Below are 18,258 nucleotides of genomic sequence, written 5' to 3'. Positions count from 1 at the left end.
TCTTGGAAAAAAATTATCATGTTTATTTTTGCTTTGTTTAATTTTTGTCAAAGTAATTTATTAAAATTTAAGCATATAAATTCCTGAAACTGGGAAAAAAAGTGTTTAAAGTACATAAAAATTTAATCAACAATATTTAATATTAAAAAATAATAATCTTTTCATCGGAAAATATCAGTTTTAAAAATAATAAAATATATGCCTGATTAATGTTACATAAAAAAAATTAATAAATAAAGTTTACTAATAAGTTTACTATAAAGTTTACTTTAAGAATCATAAATAAGGAATTATATTTGACTCAGATTAAAAAATATTACTAACCTATGTTTACCATTTAAGAAATAATTTAAACCTTATTGAAAACGTATGGCACATACTTAATGTTTTATTTTTCACATATTATTTTATTTTTAAATAACGAATAACTAATCTCACATTTTATACTAATGTTTTGAGACTTTCAGAAGTAATGTCAGTTTCTTGGCACTGCATGTTATAAGAAGTATTTTTTTTTTAATAAAATAGAATTGTAATGTATAAAATTGTTCTTCAGGATCTCTATAATATACAAAAATTAGCAAGATTTAAATAATTTAAGTATAATTCAAAAACCAGTTGCACTCACAGTTAAGTGTGATTTTCCCGTTTTACTACCATTTAATTTTCTGGTTTAACCATTTATGCTTTTTTCTCCGATTTAATTTTTAGTTTTGAAAAAAAAATGCTCATACAATGCAAGATTATAGATTAAAAGAAAATCTTAACGTCTGCCCAAATTTGTTGATTTCGATTAATCTAACAAAACGATTGGTGTACTAACTTCAGCCCACTTATACTAACTTTAACTTTATTTGCCAATGTACTAACTTTAGCCACTTAGCACCTTTGTCCACTTATTGCGCATTTTTCAGTATTACTTAAGGCTACACCGTACAAGTAAAAAATGGAAAAATTTGTGCCGACTGCTTATTTTAGTAAATTAAGAAAAAAAATCCGAAATCATCAATATTAGAAAACAAAATTTTTTTCCGTAAAATTCCGAAAGTTGGTCCTTAATTTATATGATCAATTTCTTTTACAGTAAAAAAATGCCCAGAACCCGTAATTGTACATTATTGGAACTTTCCTTCTAAAACTCATTCTGAAAATTTTAATTCTAAAATAACCGGTAGCGATCTGCCCATACATTTAACAGTAAAGTTAACGGTAAAGAACCTTTTTTACCTTTATATTCTGAAACAGTTTACAACTAGTGTGGTTGAAAACCATGGGTAGAAAACTATACGGACTTTTAACCATTTAAAACTAGTATGGTTTCAAAACCGCAAAAAAAGTTTAACTGTAAATTAGAGATAGTTCAGCAGCATTATAGTGCTGCCATCTATGCGTGAACAAGATTATAGTATACTAATTGCCCAGCGTTGCCAATTGGGGAATGTAGGAAACCGGACACCTGTACTGAAGGGAACGGTGAAAATGTCGCTGTGTCAATGCTGGGATTCGAATCCCCATTTTGTCGGCTATGATATTGATGGATTACTCCACTCGACTATATTATGTGCTCATCTGCAAGAAACTAAGGGGCAATATTAGCTAGGTCTGATTGGTGTGATAAAATTCTGGTTGTTGGACCGTATTAGGTTAACGCAGTTAATAAACGGTTTATCTCACGGTTAACCGTTTGAATACCATCTTATCTAAGGTTATTTGACAGTTTTGTTTTAATGTGCTAAAATAAATAAATTGTTATTTAACCATTCTTTCCGAGAAATTTCTAACGGTGAAGCTGGATTATTTCGTAGAAAAAAAATGTCCGCCGGACTTGAAAATCAGCCTACTTTTAAGGGAAAATCCAACGATTATTTTGCTTATTTAATCTTTCCAAATGTTTCCAAACAGTGTAATAAACTTTAGCAAGTAAAATATTAGCTATTAATTTATACCTCTTCGATGCGGCTTCTTCTTTGCGAAAAAAAATAGTTAGCTATGAATCTATCGAACATCAGCAAAAATAGCAAAATTCACCATCAATTCATACGTGTGTTATAAAATTTTTCCTAACTCTCACTTCAGGAAGCACACCTTTCTCAATGCTGGTTATATCATCAGGATTCGGACACATAGGTCAATGGGTTCACACCCTAGTCTGAAAGAAGCTACAAAGAGGATACGATGTTTAGAAGCTTAAAAGTAGTTTACGGTCATAGGCCATATCTTTTACGATCTAACAATTATGGTTTACGACCTAGGATTTTACGGTAATGTTTGCTCTTTTTGCTGGTCACTGACCGTAACCTAGCAGTGAAATGTTTGAGAGGGAATGAAAATATTTCTGATCCCCATTAAAATACCATTTAGTCGATTATAAGAAGACCTAAAGGTTTACAATAATGTCTGCTAAAGGGGCATTTCTTTAGGTGCAGTGAATGGAACTTCATGTACAGTCTTTTGTAACATCATCTTCAGTCTAGAAAAGAGGAAAAAAGATTAGGTTTCAAAAGCGTGTTTAACTTAAAAAACAAAATAGTGTTCTACTAAATTTCTCTTAACTTTAAATCTGCTAGTAAAATGTGTTATGAAACATAATTATTAAAAATTTGTATTCTTTTTTTATCCACATTTTTGGTATCGAACCGAAAAAATAAAACGAAATCCTTTATTTAATCTTCTGCAACTATGATGCAGGAAGTAAATTAATCTGGCAAAATTACCACCCCATGAAATTACCGCCCTGGTTAAACAACACCCTTTACCAACATTTCTGGTAAATTAATAATAATAATAATTCCGGTTAATAGAATCAAAATAAATAGTAGTTATACCATTCATTTGGTAATTTCTCCGTTCATATGGTAACAGTTTACCGGAAACTCTGGTTTTCAAAACTGCAGTTTTTATTACCACACATTTAGAAAAAGTACAAAACTTAAAGATAAATTTAAACATATCGATGGTTTCCATGCCATGCTCTAAGGTATCATGACAAAATTGCCAAAATTTTAACATATTTACCAATTTTTATCCCCCATAGTTTATTGCTAAATTTACCAAAATCACTACCAAAGCTCTTTAGTAAAAATTACGAGATTTTTTATGTTCTTATGGAGCCAGAAGCACGATTGATTTTACCATAGGCAGTTAGGATCAAACTTCTTTTCTCAGTATTGATGTTTCCTGGACATGTATTATTTAAGTTTACCTATTGTATGGAAATAACGCACTACATGGAAAAGCATAAAACCAAGATAATATTTTTATTTCCAGGAAAACAAATTAATGAAATTTTCAAAAAAATCCCCCAAAATGGAATTATTAACATTCAATTTTTACGAAAAATGTTTTTATTATGAACTAGAAATGAATAAATGGGAAGATTGAAATTTTTGCTTTGATGCTTGTTCGCAATTTGAATTAGAATATATGCTAATCGTCGTAATTTCAATATTCACTAAACTTTCCACCTTGAGTTTAGAACTGCAGATTATGTATTGAACTAGATTACAATGACTGAAACAGTCTACGAAAACTGATTCCCATGTTGAATGCAGCAATTTGTCAAGCATCTGATCGAGATAAATGAAGTTTGCCCAAATCGCATAGTGATATCTCCCAAACATCTCAGTCACTTGGACAAATCTTCTTGTAGCCTATTCAGTAAAACGATCATTATGCCTGTGTAATGGTTTCAAGGGAATAGCTGAAGGTTTTCTTGATTGAATTGATAATAGTTACGTTATCCGATCGCCTTATTGTAAGATTGAATAGTTGAAAAGTTTGACAAAATGAAAATTGATACACAGATATTAAGGAATTCACTGCTTTTGTGAAATTCTAAAATCTCTTTTTAATTTATACAATCGTAATAAAAGGGAAAAAAAATTATGCCATGCACTAAGTTAGCATGCACTAAGTAAGATAAAATTGCCAAATTTTACCACTTTTACATATTTTTATCCACCATATTTTTCTAAAAGCCGGCGAGGTGGCCGAGCGGTTAGCACGCCTGACTGCGAAGCCGTTGCTTGCGGGTTCGAATCCCGCTCTGGGCATGGATGTTCCTTTCTCTCTTTGTGCTGTCTTCTGTTGTGTGTGAATGTGGCCCATCTTATAAACGTGTTTGTGGCAGTGTGTTGTGGGCAACGTTTCTCGCCTCCGTGACTTAGGTTCACAGGTGCCCACTGGGTAACGCCAAATGAGCAACAATTCCGGCATCTTCATAGGCAAAAGATTCAAATTCAGTGCCTGCCATTGGAAAAAAAATATATATACTTAATTTTCTAAAAGATTTACTAAAATCACTACCAAAAAGCTTCAGTACAAATTACCGAGCTTTTTACTGTTCCCATTAAAGCCAGAAACACTGTTAGTTTTACAATATCGGAAGTTTTGATCAGACTTTTTTCTCAGTGTAGACGCTTCCTAGACATTACTTATCAAGGTTAACCTATTATATGGAAATAAGATAATGCACTACAAGGAAAAGCATTCTAAGCAAAATGATACTTTATTTTCTTGGAAAACAAATTAATGAAATTTTCTAAAACATCCCTCAAAATGGAATTATTAGATTCTTGATTGAATTGGTAATAGTTACATTATCCGATAGTCTTATTGTAAGATTGAATAGTTGAAAAGTTTGACAAAATGAAATTAGAAACATGGATATTAAGGAATTCTCCGTAATAAAAGGGAGAAAAAAATTTTATGGCATGCACTTATGTAGCATGATAAAATTGCCAAATTTTACAACATTTACAAATTTTTATGCACCATATTTTTTTTAAATTTAACATAATCACTACCAAAGCGCATTAGCAAGCGAGTTTTTTGTATTTCCCTTATAACCAGAAACATTGTTAGTTTTACCATATTGGTAGTTTTGATCATATTGGTAGTTTTTATGTGGGAATAAAATAATGCGCGGAAAAGCATAAGACTCAAGACAATATTTTAATTTCCTGGAAAACAAATTATTAATTTTTTTTTAAAATCCCCCAAAATGGAATTATTATATTTTTGATTGAATTGGCACTAGTTATGTTTTACGATCGTCTCATTGTAAGATTGACTAGTTGTAAAGTTTGGCAAAATGAAAATTGATACATAGATATTAAAACATTCATTGCTTTTGTCAAATTTTTTTAAACTTTACACAACCGTAATCAAGCGAAAAAAAAGGCTGAAATCTAAATTTTAAATAAGCAATAAGGTCACTTCAACTAATGAATAAATTCGGTATAACATTTTGGAAAAATTTAACTTGTAATATAATTCTAAATAAGGCAGAGCTAAGATTTAATTTTAAACTGAAATAAAAATCTAAAGCAACAAATTAAGTGAAAGGTAAAAAAAAACGGTATAATGTATTGGCAGATTGGATAAAATCTATTTTTACCATAAAATACTATACCGTTATTTTACTGTGATTCAGTGATTTTATAGTAGTTATTGCTGTAAAAACTACTTTTTATTATATTTTTTTGTTCCGTAACATGTTCCGGTAAAAGTGGATCATGGTCAAAAGTATTGGTATTGTGCCGGTACCTTTCACCGAAATATTTTACTATGTATACCCTGGTAATGTAGTTTTATGATTTTATGTTTTATTTCCTATATGTTTAATTATGTTGATAGTAATTTTCTCTATATTCTAGAAACAAGAAATACTTATGTATAATAAATATTAAGACTTAAATACATATTATACAAGAAATACTTATGCTTAATAATTTATTCCTACTTACAAATATTGTTTTTGTTTGAATTTTTTAAAATGCATTGCTTTATGTATGTCTTTAAGTACATTAAAAAATACCAGTTATTTGACATTAGGAAATTATTTTTCATTTCAATTGCTTTGACAATTCATTTAATTTGAATTCAGTCATTCATTCAATTCAATTTATTTTGACATTTCAATTTGCTTTAACGTTCGGTTTACTAAAGAAAAGTGATAAAAATATGTTAGACATTTAAATAAAATTGTTATATTTACAGGAGCGCATAAATAATAATACCAAGTCAAAAGAAAACGGAAATGCTATCGTAATCGGGAATAAATTTTATTATACATTTCAATAAATTTTTTATAACTGATATGGATATGAATATATAATAGTAATAAAATATTAACAATGATAATTTTTATTCAAAAGTTTATTCTTTTCTTTCCTATTACTACAAAGAGTAAAAAAAAAAATACCGGAGATTTTTTTTCTTAATTAATTTCGTATCAGCTACACTAAAAAAATATCCGCGATTACTCTTAAGAACCTTAGAAATAATTAAAAAATAAGTTTATCAGCCTCATAAATATTATCACAGACGGAAAAAATCTTTAAAAAAATAACCACAGAAGAAAAATACAGAATTGTTTTCCGTAAGATAATTTTCAATTTAAAAGAATGCTCCTCACTTCGAAATGTTTCCAGATTGATAACAAGCTTTGGTTGAAACCAAGTATTTAAAATTTTCTTTTTAAAGTATCAGAGTTTTAAAAGCGACTTGAAATTTTTGATAAAAGGGAATTTTTCTTATAATTAGCTACCAAACAAATTGTTTTATATTTCAAGAACTAATAAGCAGTAATGATCGAAAATAATCTTAAAGACCGTATATGATAAAATGGATTACCTTTCGAAATTTCCCTTGAGAATTTTACTGTATATAAATCTTTTCTTTAAGTTGCAATAAAAGAATAGCTTCACAGTAAATCTTATTATAAAGGAACTTAGATTCTTTATCTGAAAGATCCTTACAATGATATTGCGTTAACAATATTTAAGAGATAAGACATTTTAGTCATTAAAATATTTAAATAAAAATAAATGTTAATTATTGAATCTATATGTATTAAGGTTTTGATTATTAAATTAAAAATAATTTTCATAAATTAGAATTTTTAACTTCGCTTAAAAACTAGTACATACAATATATTTGAGATTTATTTTTTATGCAGCCTACTAGTTAAGAAATATTTTGTAGGCATTTCAATAAGCAGGAATAAATTTTCAAAAAAATAAATAGAGTGAAGCTTCGTCATCATATTAATTTTTAATTAGAGAACAGTTCTCAAGATATTTTATAAAATTCTGAATATTCAATAAGTCAAGTCTAATAAGAATGCCATCTAAATTTTTCAACTACCGATTACTCAATCACGCGACCAAAAATCATCTAAGAAGTTGTTGTTGCTGTTTCTAATGCGACTTGCCAATACTATACAATACAATAGCCATCCTGTTTGGTGAAACTAAGCAATTTTAAGGCAGATGGTGCGTTTCGTATTTTTTTTGCAGTAGAGCCATTTATGGCCAAGAATATGACTTCAACCACACACACACGTCACAACTCGTCTTACGAGGAAGATCCATTCATTCATCAACAGATCGCAATTTTGACGTGAACCAGATAATGATCAAACTTTAATTCAGTACCCCCAGAGGTATTGGTTTCTTATGGAAAAATGAAAGACTTTGTCACCCGTCCGATTTAGCTTGCACCAGTTACCATTTACTACACCAGGTGTGTTTGGCCGGCAGGGAGCTAACTTATGACCTCTTGAATATGAGGCGCCCTACCAACCAGGAAGTGCCGGACCCATTCGAAACGTAAAACTTGGTACCCACGGTCACGTGACTTATCCTACTATATATAGGAGTATTGTCTTTTAACAGTTCAATGATTATGAGAGATGTTCTTTTTATAAATTTTAATAAACGAGAATGTAAATATTTAAAAAAAAAAACCTTTTGTCATTATATTAATTTTTAATTAGAGAAATATTTTAAATACATTTCAGAAGATCGATATCTAATGAGTCAAGTCTAATAAGAATGCCTTTCAAAATTTGTAACCACAGATTATTCAATCACACAAGGAAAGTTCATTCAAAAGCGAAACTTGACTTCCATAACTGCGTTCATTTTTTTCTTGGCTATTTCGTTACCCAGCTAAAAAAATATTTTCGACTGAAAATCTGTTTCTTCTCTATTTAATTAATTATTAAACAATAAGTATTTAATGAAAAAAAATTATACTGGACTTGGAAAGTCATCAAAAATAAAAATATTGTTAAATAAAATAGAACTTTATTGAACAAGGTTTTTATTAGTTTGAAAAAAAAATGCAGCTTTTTATTTTACTAATGCCGACCGGCCTGTGTAGTGGTTAGGAAATTGCCCTTGCATCAGAAAGGTTCTGGGTTTGAATCCCAGGCATTGATGTTCTTTCCTTCTCTGTACTATCTGTACTTACCGTGGGAGCAACCTTGGCCCACCTAATATGGTGCCCCTGAAAGAGTGGCCAACAAATCTGCCCTTCAGATGCCTGTATGACGAAATATCATTTCCCATGTGGGCATTGGAAAAAAATTACTAATTATTGAAGGATAATTTAATTAAAAAAAGTATTAAAACAATACTAAAATTAAAGCAGATTTTTAAATTTGATAAAAACACTGACTCTGAACTTTGCTGTGGATTTTGCTTTGTAATAAATGTAATTGTAATGTTATTGTAATAATGTATTGTAATAAATGTACGTGTTGATTCCATAATCCTTATTTGATTCAACAACTTCCAAAAAAGAGTACACTGAACACATTATTATTCATCAAATGAAAACGTTTCATCAAACAATGTTTCAAAAACGTTTCAAATAATATTTAGAAGAACAACTCAAATAAAAATTAAAATTTTACTTAGTATTTCGGTAATTTTTAATACATTTCTTTTATTGTATGTAAGAAAAATAAATCTTTCCATACAGAAAAATCCTATTTTTCATAAGCTTCGTCACGTAAGCAAATTCTACATGCATCCCAATAATAATAAATCTCAATAAATGGCAACAAAGCAAAAACCAAATTGACGTTCAAATTTCTAAATTAAACAAAACAACGACAAGTTTGATTCGTTATTTATTTCATGGTATTTCAAAGCGTTGCGAATGTTTCTGTTCTACACATTTCTTTAAATAAAACAAAGAGTTTACACAATACAAATATATTTCTCAAGTGCTGCTTTTTCTTTATTGATAATAAACATAATTTACTTCGCAAACATATCAGCGAAACGAGACTATTTTTATATCCTGGCAAGTGATGCAGAAAATAAAACTTGTGAGCTGATTATGTTTAAAGAAAAAGAAAATGCAGTTGTTCGTTCGAAATGTACAGGGTCCTATCTAACTGCCCTCAAAGATTTTCTTATTTTTCTTAAAATCAAAGCATTCTTTACGCCTTTTAATCTTTTGAAGGTTTTTCTTTTCCAAATCTTTCTTCTTACGCTTGGGAATTCCCTACAAAGAGTCAGATTTCTTTTTACTACCATTAAGGAAATTAAGTAGAAGCTTTTGCAATTACGGTAATTATTTTATACAAATATTGTCGCCAATTGAGAGCATTTAGAAATGCTTGATGCTTTACTTTGGTTGATTTCCTGTTTTTTTTCGTCATAAGAAATCAAATTATAGTAAGATTCTGGGCTGTGGTTTCAAGACTAAGCTATCGAAAACCAAATTGATAATTTAAAATTTAAAACATTATTTATTACATCCTTTATTACATAGAGAATAAACGATTGAGTTGTTTTTTTTTTTTAATTTTAGTTCCAAATTGGATTAAGATATTTTACTTTATTTGCAGTTTTCGTTGAGTTTATAAGAAATGGAGGAATTGTAAGATAGACCGGGGGATTTGAACTATACTGATTGATATTTTAAAGCGCGCTATATCATACGCGTGACTCAAGTTTTCAGCAAACTTTACTTTGGCTAAACTGAACCGTAAATTGTTAGAACTTTCTCAGAAAAAATGGCTAAATAACCATCTATTTAATTGTTATTTTACCATATTAAAACAAAACAGTCAAATAACCATAAATAAGATGCTAATGAAACTATTAACAGTGAGAAAAATCGTTTATTAACTATTTTTAACTAAAACGGTGAAATAACGAGAATTTTATTGCACCAACTAAGACCACCTAATGAAGCAACTTAGTTCCTTGCATCTGCGTACGTATTATAGCTGAGAGAGCTAATCTGTCAATCTCATGACCGACAGAACGGGGGTTCGAGCCCCAGGGCAGGCACCTCCATTCCCTTTAACACATGAAGAATTTCCAGTGTCCTGCACTCTCCAATGCCCTTTATCTAAAGAGAAGCCTAGCTCCTATGTCCAGCTAAATTTCTTTCTTTACAGTTTGTAAACCATGGCATCAGTAAATGGTTAAAAAACCGTATAGTTTTGTATTCAAAATTTTATTACTATACTAGTTGTAAACGGTTTCGAAACCGTAAAGGTGAAAAATATTCTTTACCGTAAACTATGCAGTTAATCGGGTGGACAAACTGCTGCTGGTTATTTTATCATAATTTTAGAATGAAAATTGCAACAGTGTATTATTTAGTTTCTTCAACTTGATTAGGCAGTAAAATTGGTTCAACTTAAAGGAAAAAATGGTTCAGTTAAAGATTACAATTAAAGTTGCAACAGATTTGAACCTTATGCATGGCTGAATTGGTAGATTCAAACATTTACGATAGAAAGACAATTGGGATTCATTTCACAATTTCATACTTTGATCAGTTGGTACTGATTTCATTTACCAATGGCTTTTATTTCAAAAGAAAAGAGCTTATTGGAAGAATAGTAAGTTGTAGTTTTTAAGCTACACTGAGAAAAGAACGTATGGTCAAACTACCAAAATAATTCTATGATCTTTTCCACTCCATAATACCTCTATGACTTTGTTAATGATATTGGTGAAATAAGCAAAAAAATATGATTTAATGATAATTTTATTTATTTTAATTTTATCAAGTTACATTAGAACATGTCATAAAAACCTTTTATTCTATTAAATTTTCATTGAGTTTTTTTTTTTTTTTTGTTTAGTTAAATATGTGATAATAAGAACTGTAACTTTGAAAACCAGAAGTTCCAGTATACCGTTATCACACGAACAGAGAAATTACAAAACGAAAAGTTTTAAAATTTTATATTTTGATTTTATTAACCAAAAATATGGTTCTTTAACCAGAAATGTTGTTATTTAGAGATATGTGGACACAATTAACTAAATGAAAATATTTCCAGCTCACTTTATTCATCGTAAGTTGTTGCTCTAGCTGATGAATTTACGCAGTTAGATTAAGCAAAACTTGTTTCTAAAAGATCATCCTGTCAAAATGAAGATTAACAATAATCAATATCATTTTACATAATTCCGTGGCTCGAGACCAAATCCTGATAGTCCGAAATTACCATAACCAACAATTTTTTCCGGTACTTATCCCATTCTCTCTGGACTGTAAAAAATTTATTACGCTAGTACTTATAGTAGGTATCTTGATATCTTTGTTAGTATATAAAGTACATATTAAGACAGCACCAATTAGCATGGTATCAGTAATACCTACAACCAAAAGTTTTTTCTATATTTCAGATTATTATTTTTAAATTGAAAATTATATAGAGCTTGGCATCAATATTTGAGATTTGTGAACGCAATTCCTCTTTAGGAACAGAAAAAAAAACTTTAACGCTCATTTTCTCAAATTTACTAAAATGTCACTTAGCCGGTTCTTCCACTAAGGTCTTCATACACACACATATATACATACACGCAATTATATACTATATACAAATATATGTAGATGTATTAGTTAAATATTTGTCAATTTGTCGTAGAGAAATGTAAGAGTAAGTGCTGCAAAGAAGAAAATAGAGCTTAAAATTATTATTTTAATTCATAAAGGAGCAGGTAATAAAAGATTCTAAGAAAAATTGAAATCTTTCATGAGCGTAGCTTAAGCCATATCACTATTGTGATATAATAAGCACTTTATCATTGGAAATAAAATATTGATTAAGTAAATATCCCATTTACTTCGAAAAACAAAACGAAAGTGATATACCACTCATTTTCCTGAATATTTTATATTTCTTGCTCAAAATCCAATAACGTATTTTAAATTATAGGTTTAAGATAATGCGTTTTCTTGTCTAAAGGCAAAACAACGTTATTTTACTTCAAGCCATTCAAAAACTGCATTAAGAAAATTTATTCGAAACTTTATAGTACCTTATCAAGTATGCACAAAATAAATACTATATTAAAACAGTTTTTAGATTCTTTGTGATTCTAATTTGAAATTCAGATTTTTCTATTTCGGTTTATATAAAAGAAAATTAGAAATAATTTAATTCACTTACAATGAAAACATTCACTGCAAAACTTATTTAACCGGGTTTTCTGAAGTTTAAAAAATCTAGATAGACACAATTTCGTTGTAAAGATTTTAATTAAACTTCTTTTTATGGTATCTGAAATGAAAAAAAAAAGTAGTTATATTACTTTAACGAAAGGACTTTTAATGCCAGTTACGCAAGCCTGATTAATATTAACTATTTTTTATTTATGTTTGGAAACGAAATGCTAAATCACTTAATATTTATATAGTTTAAAAGCTTAAGTATGTAACTCAGTTAACATTTTTAGAAAAACAGGAATAATGTATTCTAAAAGAACTCAAGAAAAAAAATTAGTGAGTGGCTGTGCCTTGGATTTTTTAAATAATCATCAATAATTCATTTATTGGTGGAAAAAAAATCATGGAAAATAATTTCTGGAAAAGTTACCGTACTGTATGGTAATTGCATCTCTGGCAAACAAAAACACAATTTTGATTAATAAAACAAAAATGAGCGGTATTTAAACTATTCATTTGATAATTTTTCCGTTTATATGGTAACGATTTAAAAATATTATTGTCATAATTTCCAGCATTATAGCCATTGTTACTAAAATCATAGTTCCTATTGTCCCATAGTTTGTACAATATACAAGTCTGAAAAGTAATTTAACCGAATAATTGTTTTTATGCCATGTTCTATATACTATAAAAAATTCCGTATAACATTACGGTAATAAGTGCTGGGACTTAGGGAGGCAGTAATTTTTATCGTACCATATTACGGAACGAAAAAATTTCATGTACTGTAAATTATACAGTAATTACTGTAAAATCACTGAATCCCTCTAATTAAATAAATATTACAGTAAACAAAATATGGTATAGTACTTTACGGTAAAAATTTATTTTACGGATGATGCAACCAAAGATCTTGTACCATAATTTGAACAGGAAATTTCTGCAGTGTAAGATACCACGATAAAATTGACTGTATTGTTAATTTTATGAAAAACATTATTGAAACGTTCGGTAGAAATTACTAGGATTTTAAATTTTCTCATAGAGCAAGAAATACGGCTAATTTTATCATATTCTAACAATACTTTTTTTCTTCTCATTTTTGAATAAACTTTTGGTCTTAGAGCGTATAATAAAAATCATTGTTTTAATATCCATTTCAGTCATAGTCATAGTCATAGTCAGCCATTTCAGTCATATGTCATAGTTTGAAAATAAACAAAAGTAATAGATATTTAAACAAGCAAAATAGTTTTAATTTCTATGATAATCGAATAATAGGGAAATGAAAATATTCTAGAAAACTAATGCTTGAAATCAAATTGAAAACAGAATTGTTTATATCTTAGGGATAACTGTATTAAATTAATATTAAATTCTAAAAAAAATGACAAATAAGACGTATGTTTCTGCTTTATCCAACATTCTCAGAAAATCGGCTTAGCATTGCAAGGTGCAAATTTGCTGCAACCGTAAAAAAATTTTGAACTTAACAATTATTTCTCTTAAAGTTGAAGCACAGTAGCGTACAGTGCGCCAAAAAAAAGAAGAAAAAAAAAATGATCACCCTGAATAACTTCTGCTCTAATGATTGAATCCTAACGTACTTGGACTTGATCCTAATGGTTCGAGGGGGTAACCTCAACTATGCTAATTAATTACTCCAGACGCTATATTAAGCTACGAATCAGACACAAAAATTTCCGATTTCCAAATTATAGGGTGCAGCCACAATCTGGGAAATAATATCTAAATTTGTATTAAAATATTAAAAAAATTTCTGATGCTATAAATTTATATATAATTAGCTGATAATGCTGAAAAAAGTGTTATGTTTGAAGAGTGTAAAGTTATATTGATATTTTAGCAATCTTTTCAATCAATTATTATATAATCTACTGATAATTGATAAAAAAAGGTTGATTCCTAAGGATTTAATCTGTATTAACATATTAATAAACTTTCCGGTGCAATAATTTACAATATAATTAGCTGATGAGTAATGAAACAAAGTTTTTAGCTTTTAGAGTAAAAATTTGTATTAATATTTCTTTTAAACCCACTGATTCATTAAATTAAAATGTAATTAGCTGATAAATTTGGGTAAAAAGTTTCAAAGTTTCAAAGTGTAACTTTTTATGATTATTTTATCAAATTTTTTGATACACTGGATTATTATATAATCAGCTTATAAAGGACGAGAAAACGGACCTATCATTATTTTTATCTTTTAGAGAAATTGTAAACTATGACACTTAGATTTCTTTTTGGAAATACAGGTATAAATTCAGTACTTATTCCTTGGTGCCGTAAATTATAGGTTATGTTGTGAATGAAAGATATCGGCAGAATACAGCACAGGAAGATAATGGCAAAGATGTTTCGTGATAAATGTTCTTGTGACCAAAGAAATCCGTTGATCGATTTTCTGAAAATACTTGTAATAGAAAACTGCTCTAAGTACAGTCTTCAGTTGAGATGGACAATCCGATTGTGGGTAGGGGAGAGATTGATGATGGGAGTTTTCGAACGCATAATCTTAAAATTTCAACTTCTATCCGCTTACAGATAGTGTAAATCTATATTTTATTTAACATAAAACAAAACTTATAGTAGAAGAATTACTTTTCTATCCTTTTGCTTAATTTTTGTACACAATTATAATACAAGAGAGAATGAAGAATATGAATGATTCTGTGTTTATTTATGAATCGATATGCATAAAAAAACTCTACACTGCAAAAAATGAACACTTAATTATCATTAAACTCTCTGTCGGTTTTGAAGAAGTTGTTTCCCTGAAAAATTTGGCCAAATTGACGAAAAAACTATCATCACTTTTGTCAGGAAATGAATTTCGTCAACAGTAAAGAAAAATTTTGTCATTCTCTTTTATTCCAAAACTTTTCATCAAAGTGACGAAATAACTTTGATCACTTGGAATGAAAGGAATTTCATAAAACGTAAAAATAAATTTTGTCATTCTGTTTTTTTTTCCAAAAAAAGATTTAAAATTATTTTTTTTTCCTAAAAAAATAAATAAATAAAATAATAAAATTGATCACTCTCTTGTGGGCACCATATAGGTAGATCAACGTCACCCTAGCAGTACAAGTAAGCGAACAGAACAGAGAGATAAATTACATCCATATCCTTTGCGCGACTCAAACATAGGACCTTCCTGGTATGAGGTCAACACCTGGCCCCCATGCTGGCCAGTTGGCTTATTTCGTCATTCTAGTTTCGCTCGTCTAGTCTTCGTTTTAGTTGACAATCTCCCAAAATACACTGCAATGAGATTCCTGGTTGAGAAAACATTTTCGTCATATACTTGAGAGTTCACGTTTTGTCACAAATCAAGTGATTTTGTGACGAAATGATTCTCAAAATTAAGGAAATACAGCTCAAGGATTTATGAATTGTATTTCTGAAAGTGTATAAAAGGATTTGATCTGTTTTTTACACACATGAAAGAAAAATGTCTTTTAGGTTTCACAAACATTTTTTAACTTCCGAAACTCTGTTAATGCCTTTTTAAAATAATTCTAAGCAGTAATATTCAAACTTGAAATTTATAGCTGAAAAATCGCATCTTAATAATACCTTTTTTATAGCATTTTCTTAAAACCTTTATCATATTTGCTTAGGGGTAGCTCAAAAATTATTGGAAAATAAATATGAATAATAACTATTGTAAACTATGTTAGTCATCATGTGTCGTTTACTAATTTTCTCACACTCACTTTAAAGGGAGTCGGTGGGACATAAACCAATATGCTAAAGCTGATTTTTTCCGATGAACCTTTTCTTAGCATCTGAACTAGATATTGCTTCATTTTCTTTCACAGAATATTTACAAACACATGTTTACATTGTGATAACTGTTAATACATATCTTTGGCCAAATTTGTTTTAAAAAATTTTTGATCTGAGAACTTTTAATTTTTTTAAAAGCTTCATAATTTTTGGGCACAAACCTTTCACAACTCATGAAGTGTTCCTGTTAACGCTATAACATTATCACAGCATGCAACCGATATAATCTATATCCCCAAAAAATTTCAAAGCGATATCGTAATAAGTTTCTTAAAAAAAGTCCATCGAAAATGATCAGTTTTAGCATTATTGATAAGCGCCCTGATTTCTCTTAAATTGCTCATTTTATTATTCTTTCTTGAATCCATTCCCTTATTCCCTCATCAAGACTGACTCATCGTGTCTTTCAATAGTTAACTGTACTCACATACTAATTCCCTTAAAAATAAACTCTCACACTCATTTACTTTCAAACTTAACTAAATACTATCTTACTCACTCACTTAAGCAATGCCTTACATATTGATTTACTCAACTATACCATACTTACTTAAACTATAACTTTTATATCGATTAACTCTATTCCAACATATTCACTCACTTAAACAATAACTTGCTCACTCACTTAAGCAATGACTTGCATATTGATTTACTCAACTATAACATACTAACATAAACGATAACTTTTATATTGATTAACTCAATTCCAACATACTCACTCACTTAAGCAATAACTTGCTCACTCACTTAAGCAATGACTTACATATTGATTTACTCAACTGTAGCATAACTTAAATGATAAATTTTATATTGAATAACTCAATTCTAGCATACTCACTCATTTAAACAATAACTTCCTTACACATTAACTCTCCTACTCTCTCATTCAGATATATTTCCTTAAACTCGTTTATGCCTGATTGTATGTAAGGGGATGAGCTTTACCTTTTGCATTCTAAGTCTTACAAACTTTGTATATATTTTCTTATAAAACCGGAAGCATTTATCATTGCAGTTAGTATTGTTTTGTTAATACATGCCAAGAATTTTAAACTGATATAATTCCTAATTTGAAATTACCTCCGTGTTTAAAGGTTTGTTCATTTGGATTTTCACTCCAGAACTTATATTTGAAAAAAAATGATAAAAATACTTACATTTTCAAAATATACCAGAATAAATATTTTTTTTCAAATTTAGACTTATTAAATTCTTGGAGCAGTGCTATCTTTTCAAATTGTTCAGGAGTATGAAGTATTCTTTCAGATTCTTTTTGGAACAAAACGCAACGATGTACATTTAGGCAATAAGATATCTTATTTATCTTATCGTTATCTTGTACCTATCTAGAATCAATGCCGATGAGAGTTTTGATGTTAAAAAGTCCTTTTTGAAAAGTTTTGGTTTATCCCTATAATTCAAGTTCTCCGTATATAAATATAGACTGTATGCTGGATGAGGGGTAATTTTTTTTCCAAGGTGACAAAGTTTTTAAGAGGGTTTTGAATTTTGAATGAAATTATTGTTTTTTTTTAAAAATTAAGCAAGTGTCGGAAATATATATAAGATAGTTGATGTATGTAAATTTCTACAAATTTTTTATATATTTATCTTATCTGACTGGCTTCCTCTAAATCGATAATTTTTATCACATTATCGTGTTTAAGAGATTTTAGAACGCTGCTTTCAGAGAAAAATTGGACGCATTTAAAATTCAACTTCTCAGGAACTATTCGACAGATTTTGCTCACATTTTTTTATTTGTCCACGTAATATCACATTCTTTGAAATGATGTAAAAAATTTCATACCTTGCTTTTCAAAAATTTTTCATCTGTTATTAGATGCGATGATAAAATGCAATAAACATTTATTAGAAGTATTTGCTTGGAATCATCCTTAGATAAACGAATATTATAAGTGCGTGCAAAACTTCTGAATCCGCTTTTAAATTTCTCGAGGTATGGTGAAGAACGCACAAATTAAATTTAATAATAAGGGGTTCAAACTTTGAATCACCCTCCTGACAAAACTATTGGTACCATATTTTCCAAATTGCAGCAGCCCCTTATATTTTGGGGGCCTACGCTCCGAATCCATCGAAAAAAGGTATGTTTATTCAGCGAAAGTGCGTTTTTTGTCTGTTTTCATAACTTAAAATAGCCTCTGCTCTTATTAATCAGCGTATTTGTGATCACCCCCTTTAACCATTAAGATAGTG

Source organism: Parasteatoda tepidariorum, chromosome X2 (genome assembly GCF_043381705.1).
Source record: "Parasteatoda tepidariorum isolate YZ-2023 chromosome X2, CAS_Ptep_4.0, whole genome shotgun sequence".
Lineage (NCBI taxonomy): Eukaryota > Metazoa > Arthropoda > Arachnida > Araneae > Theridiidae > Parasteatoda > Parasteatoda tepidariorum.
This window is presented reverse-complemented; position numbering follows the sequence as displayed.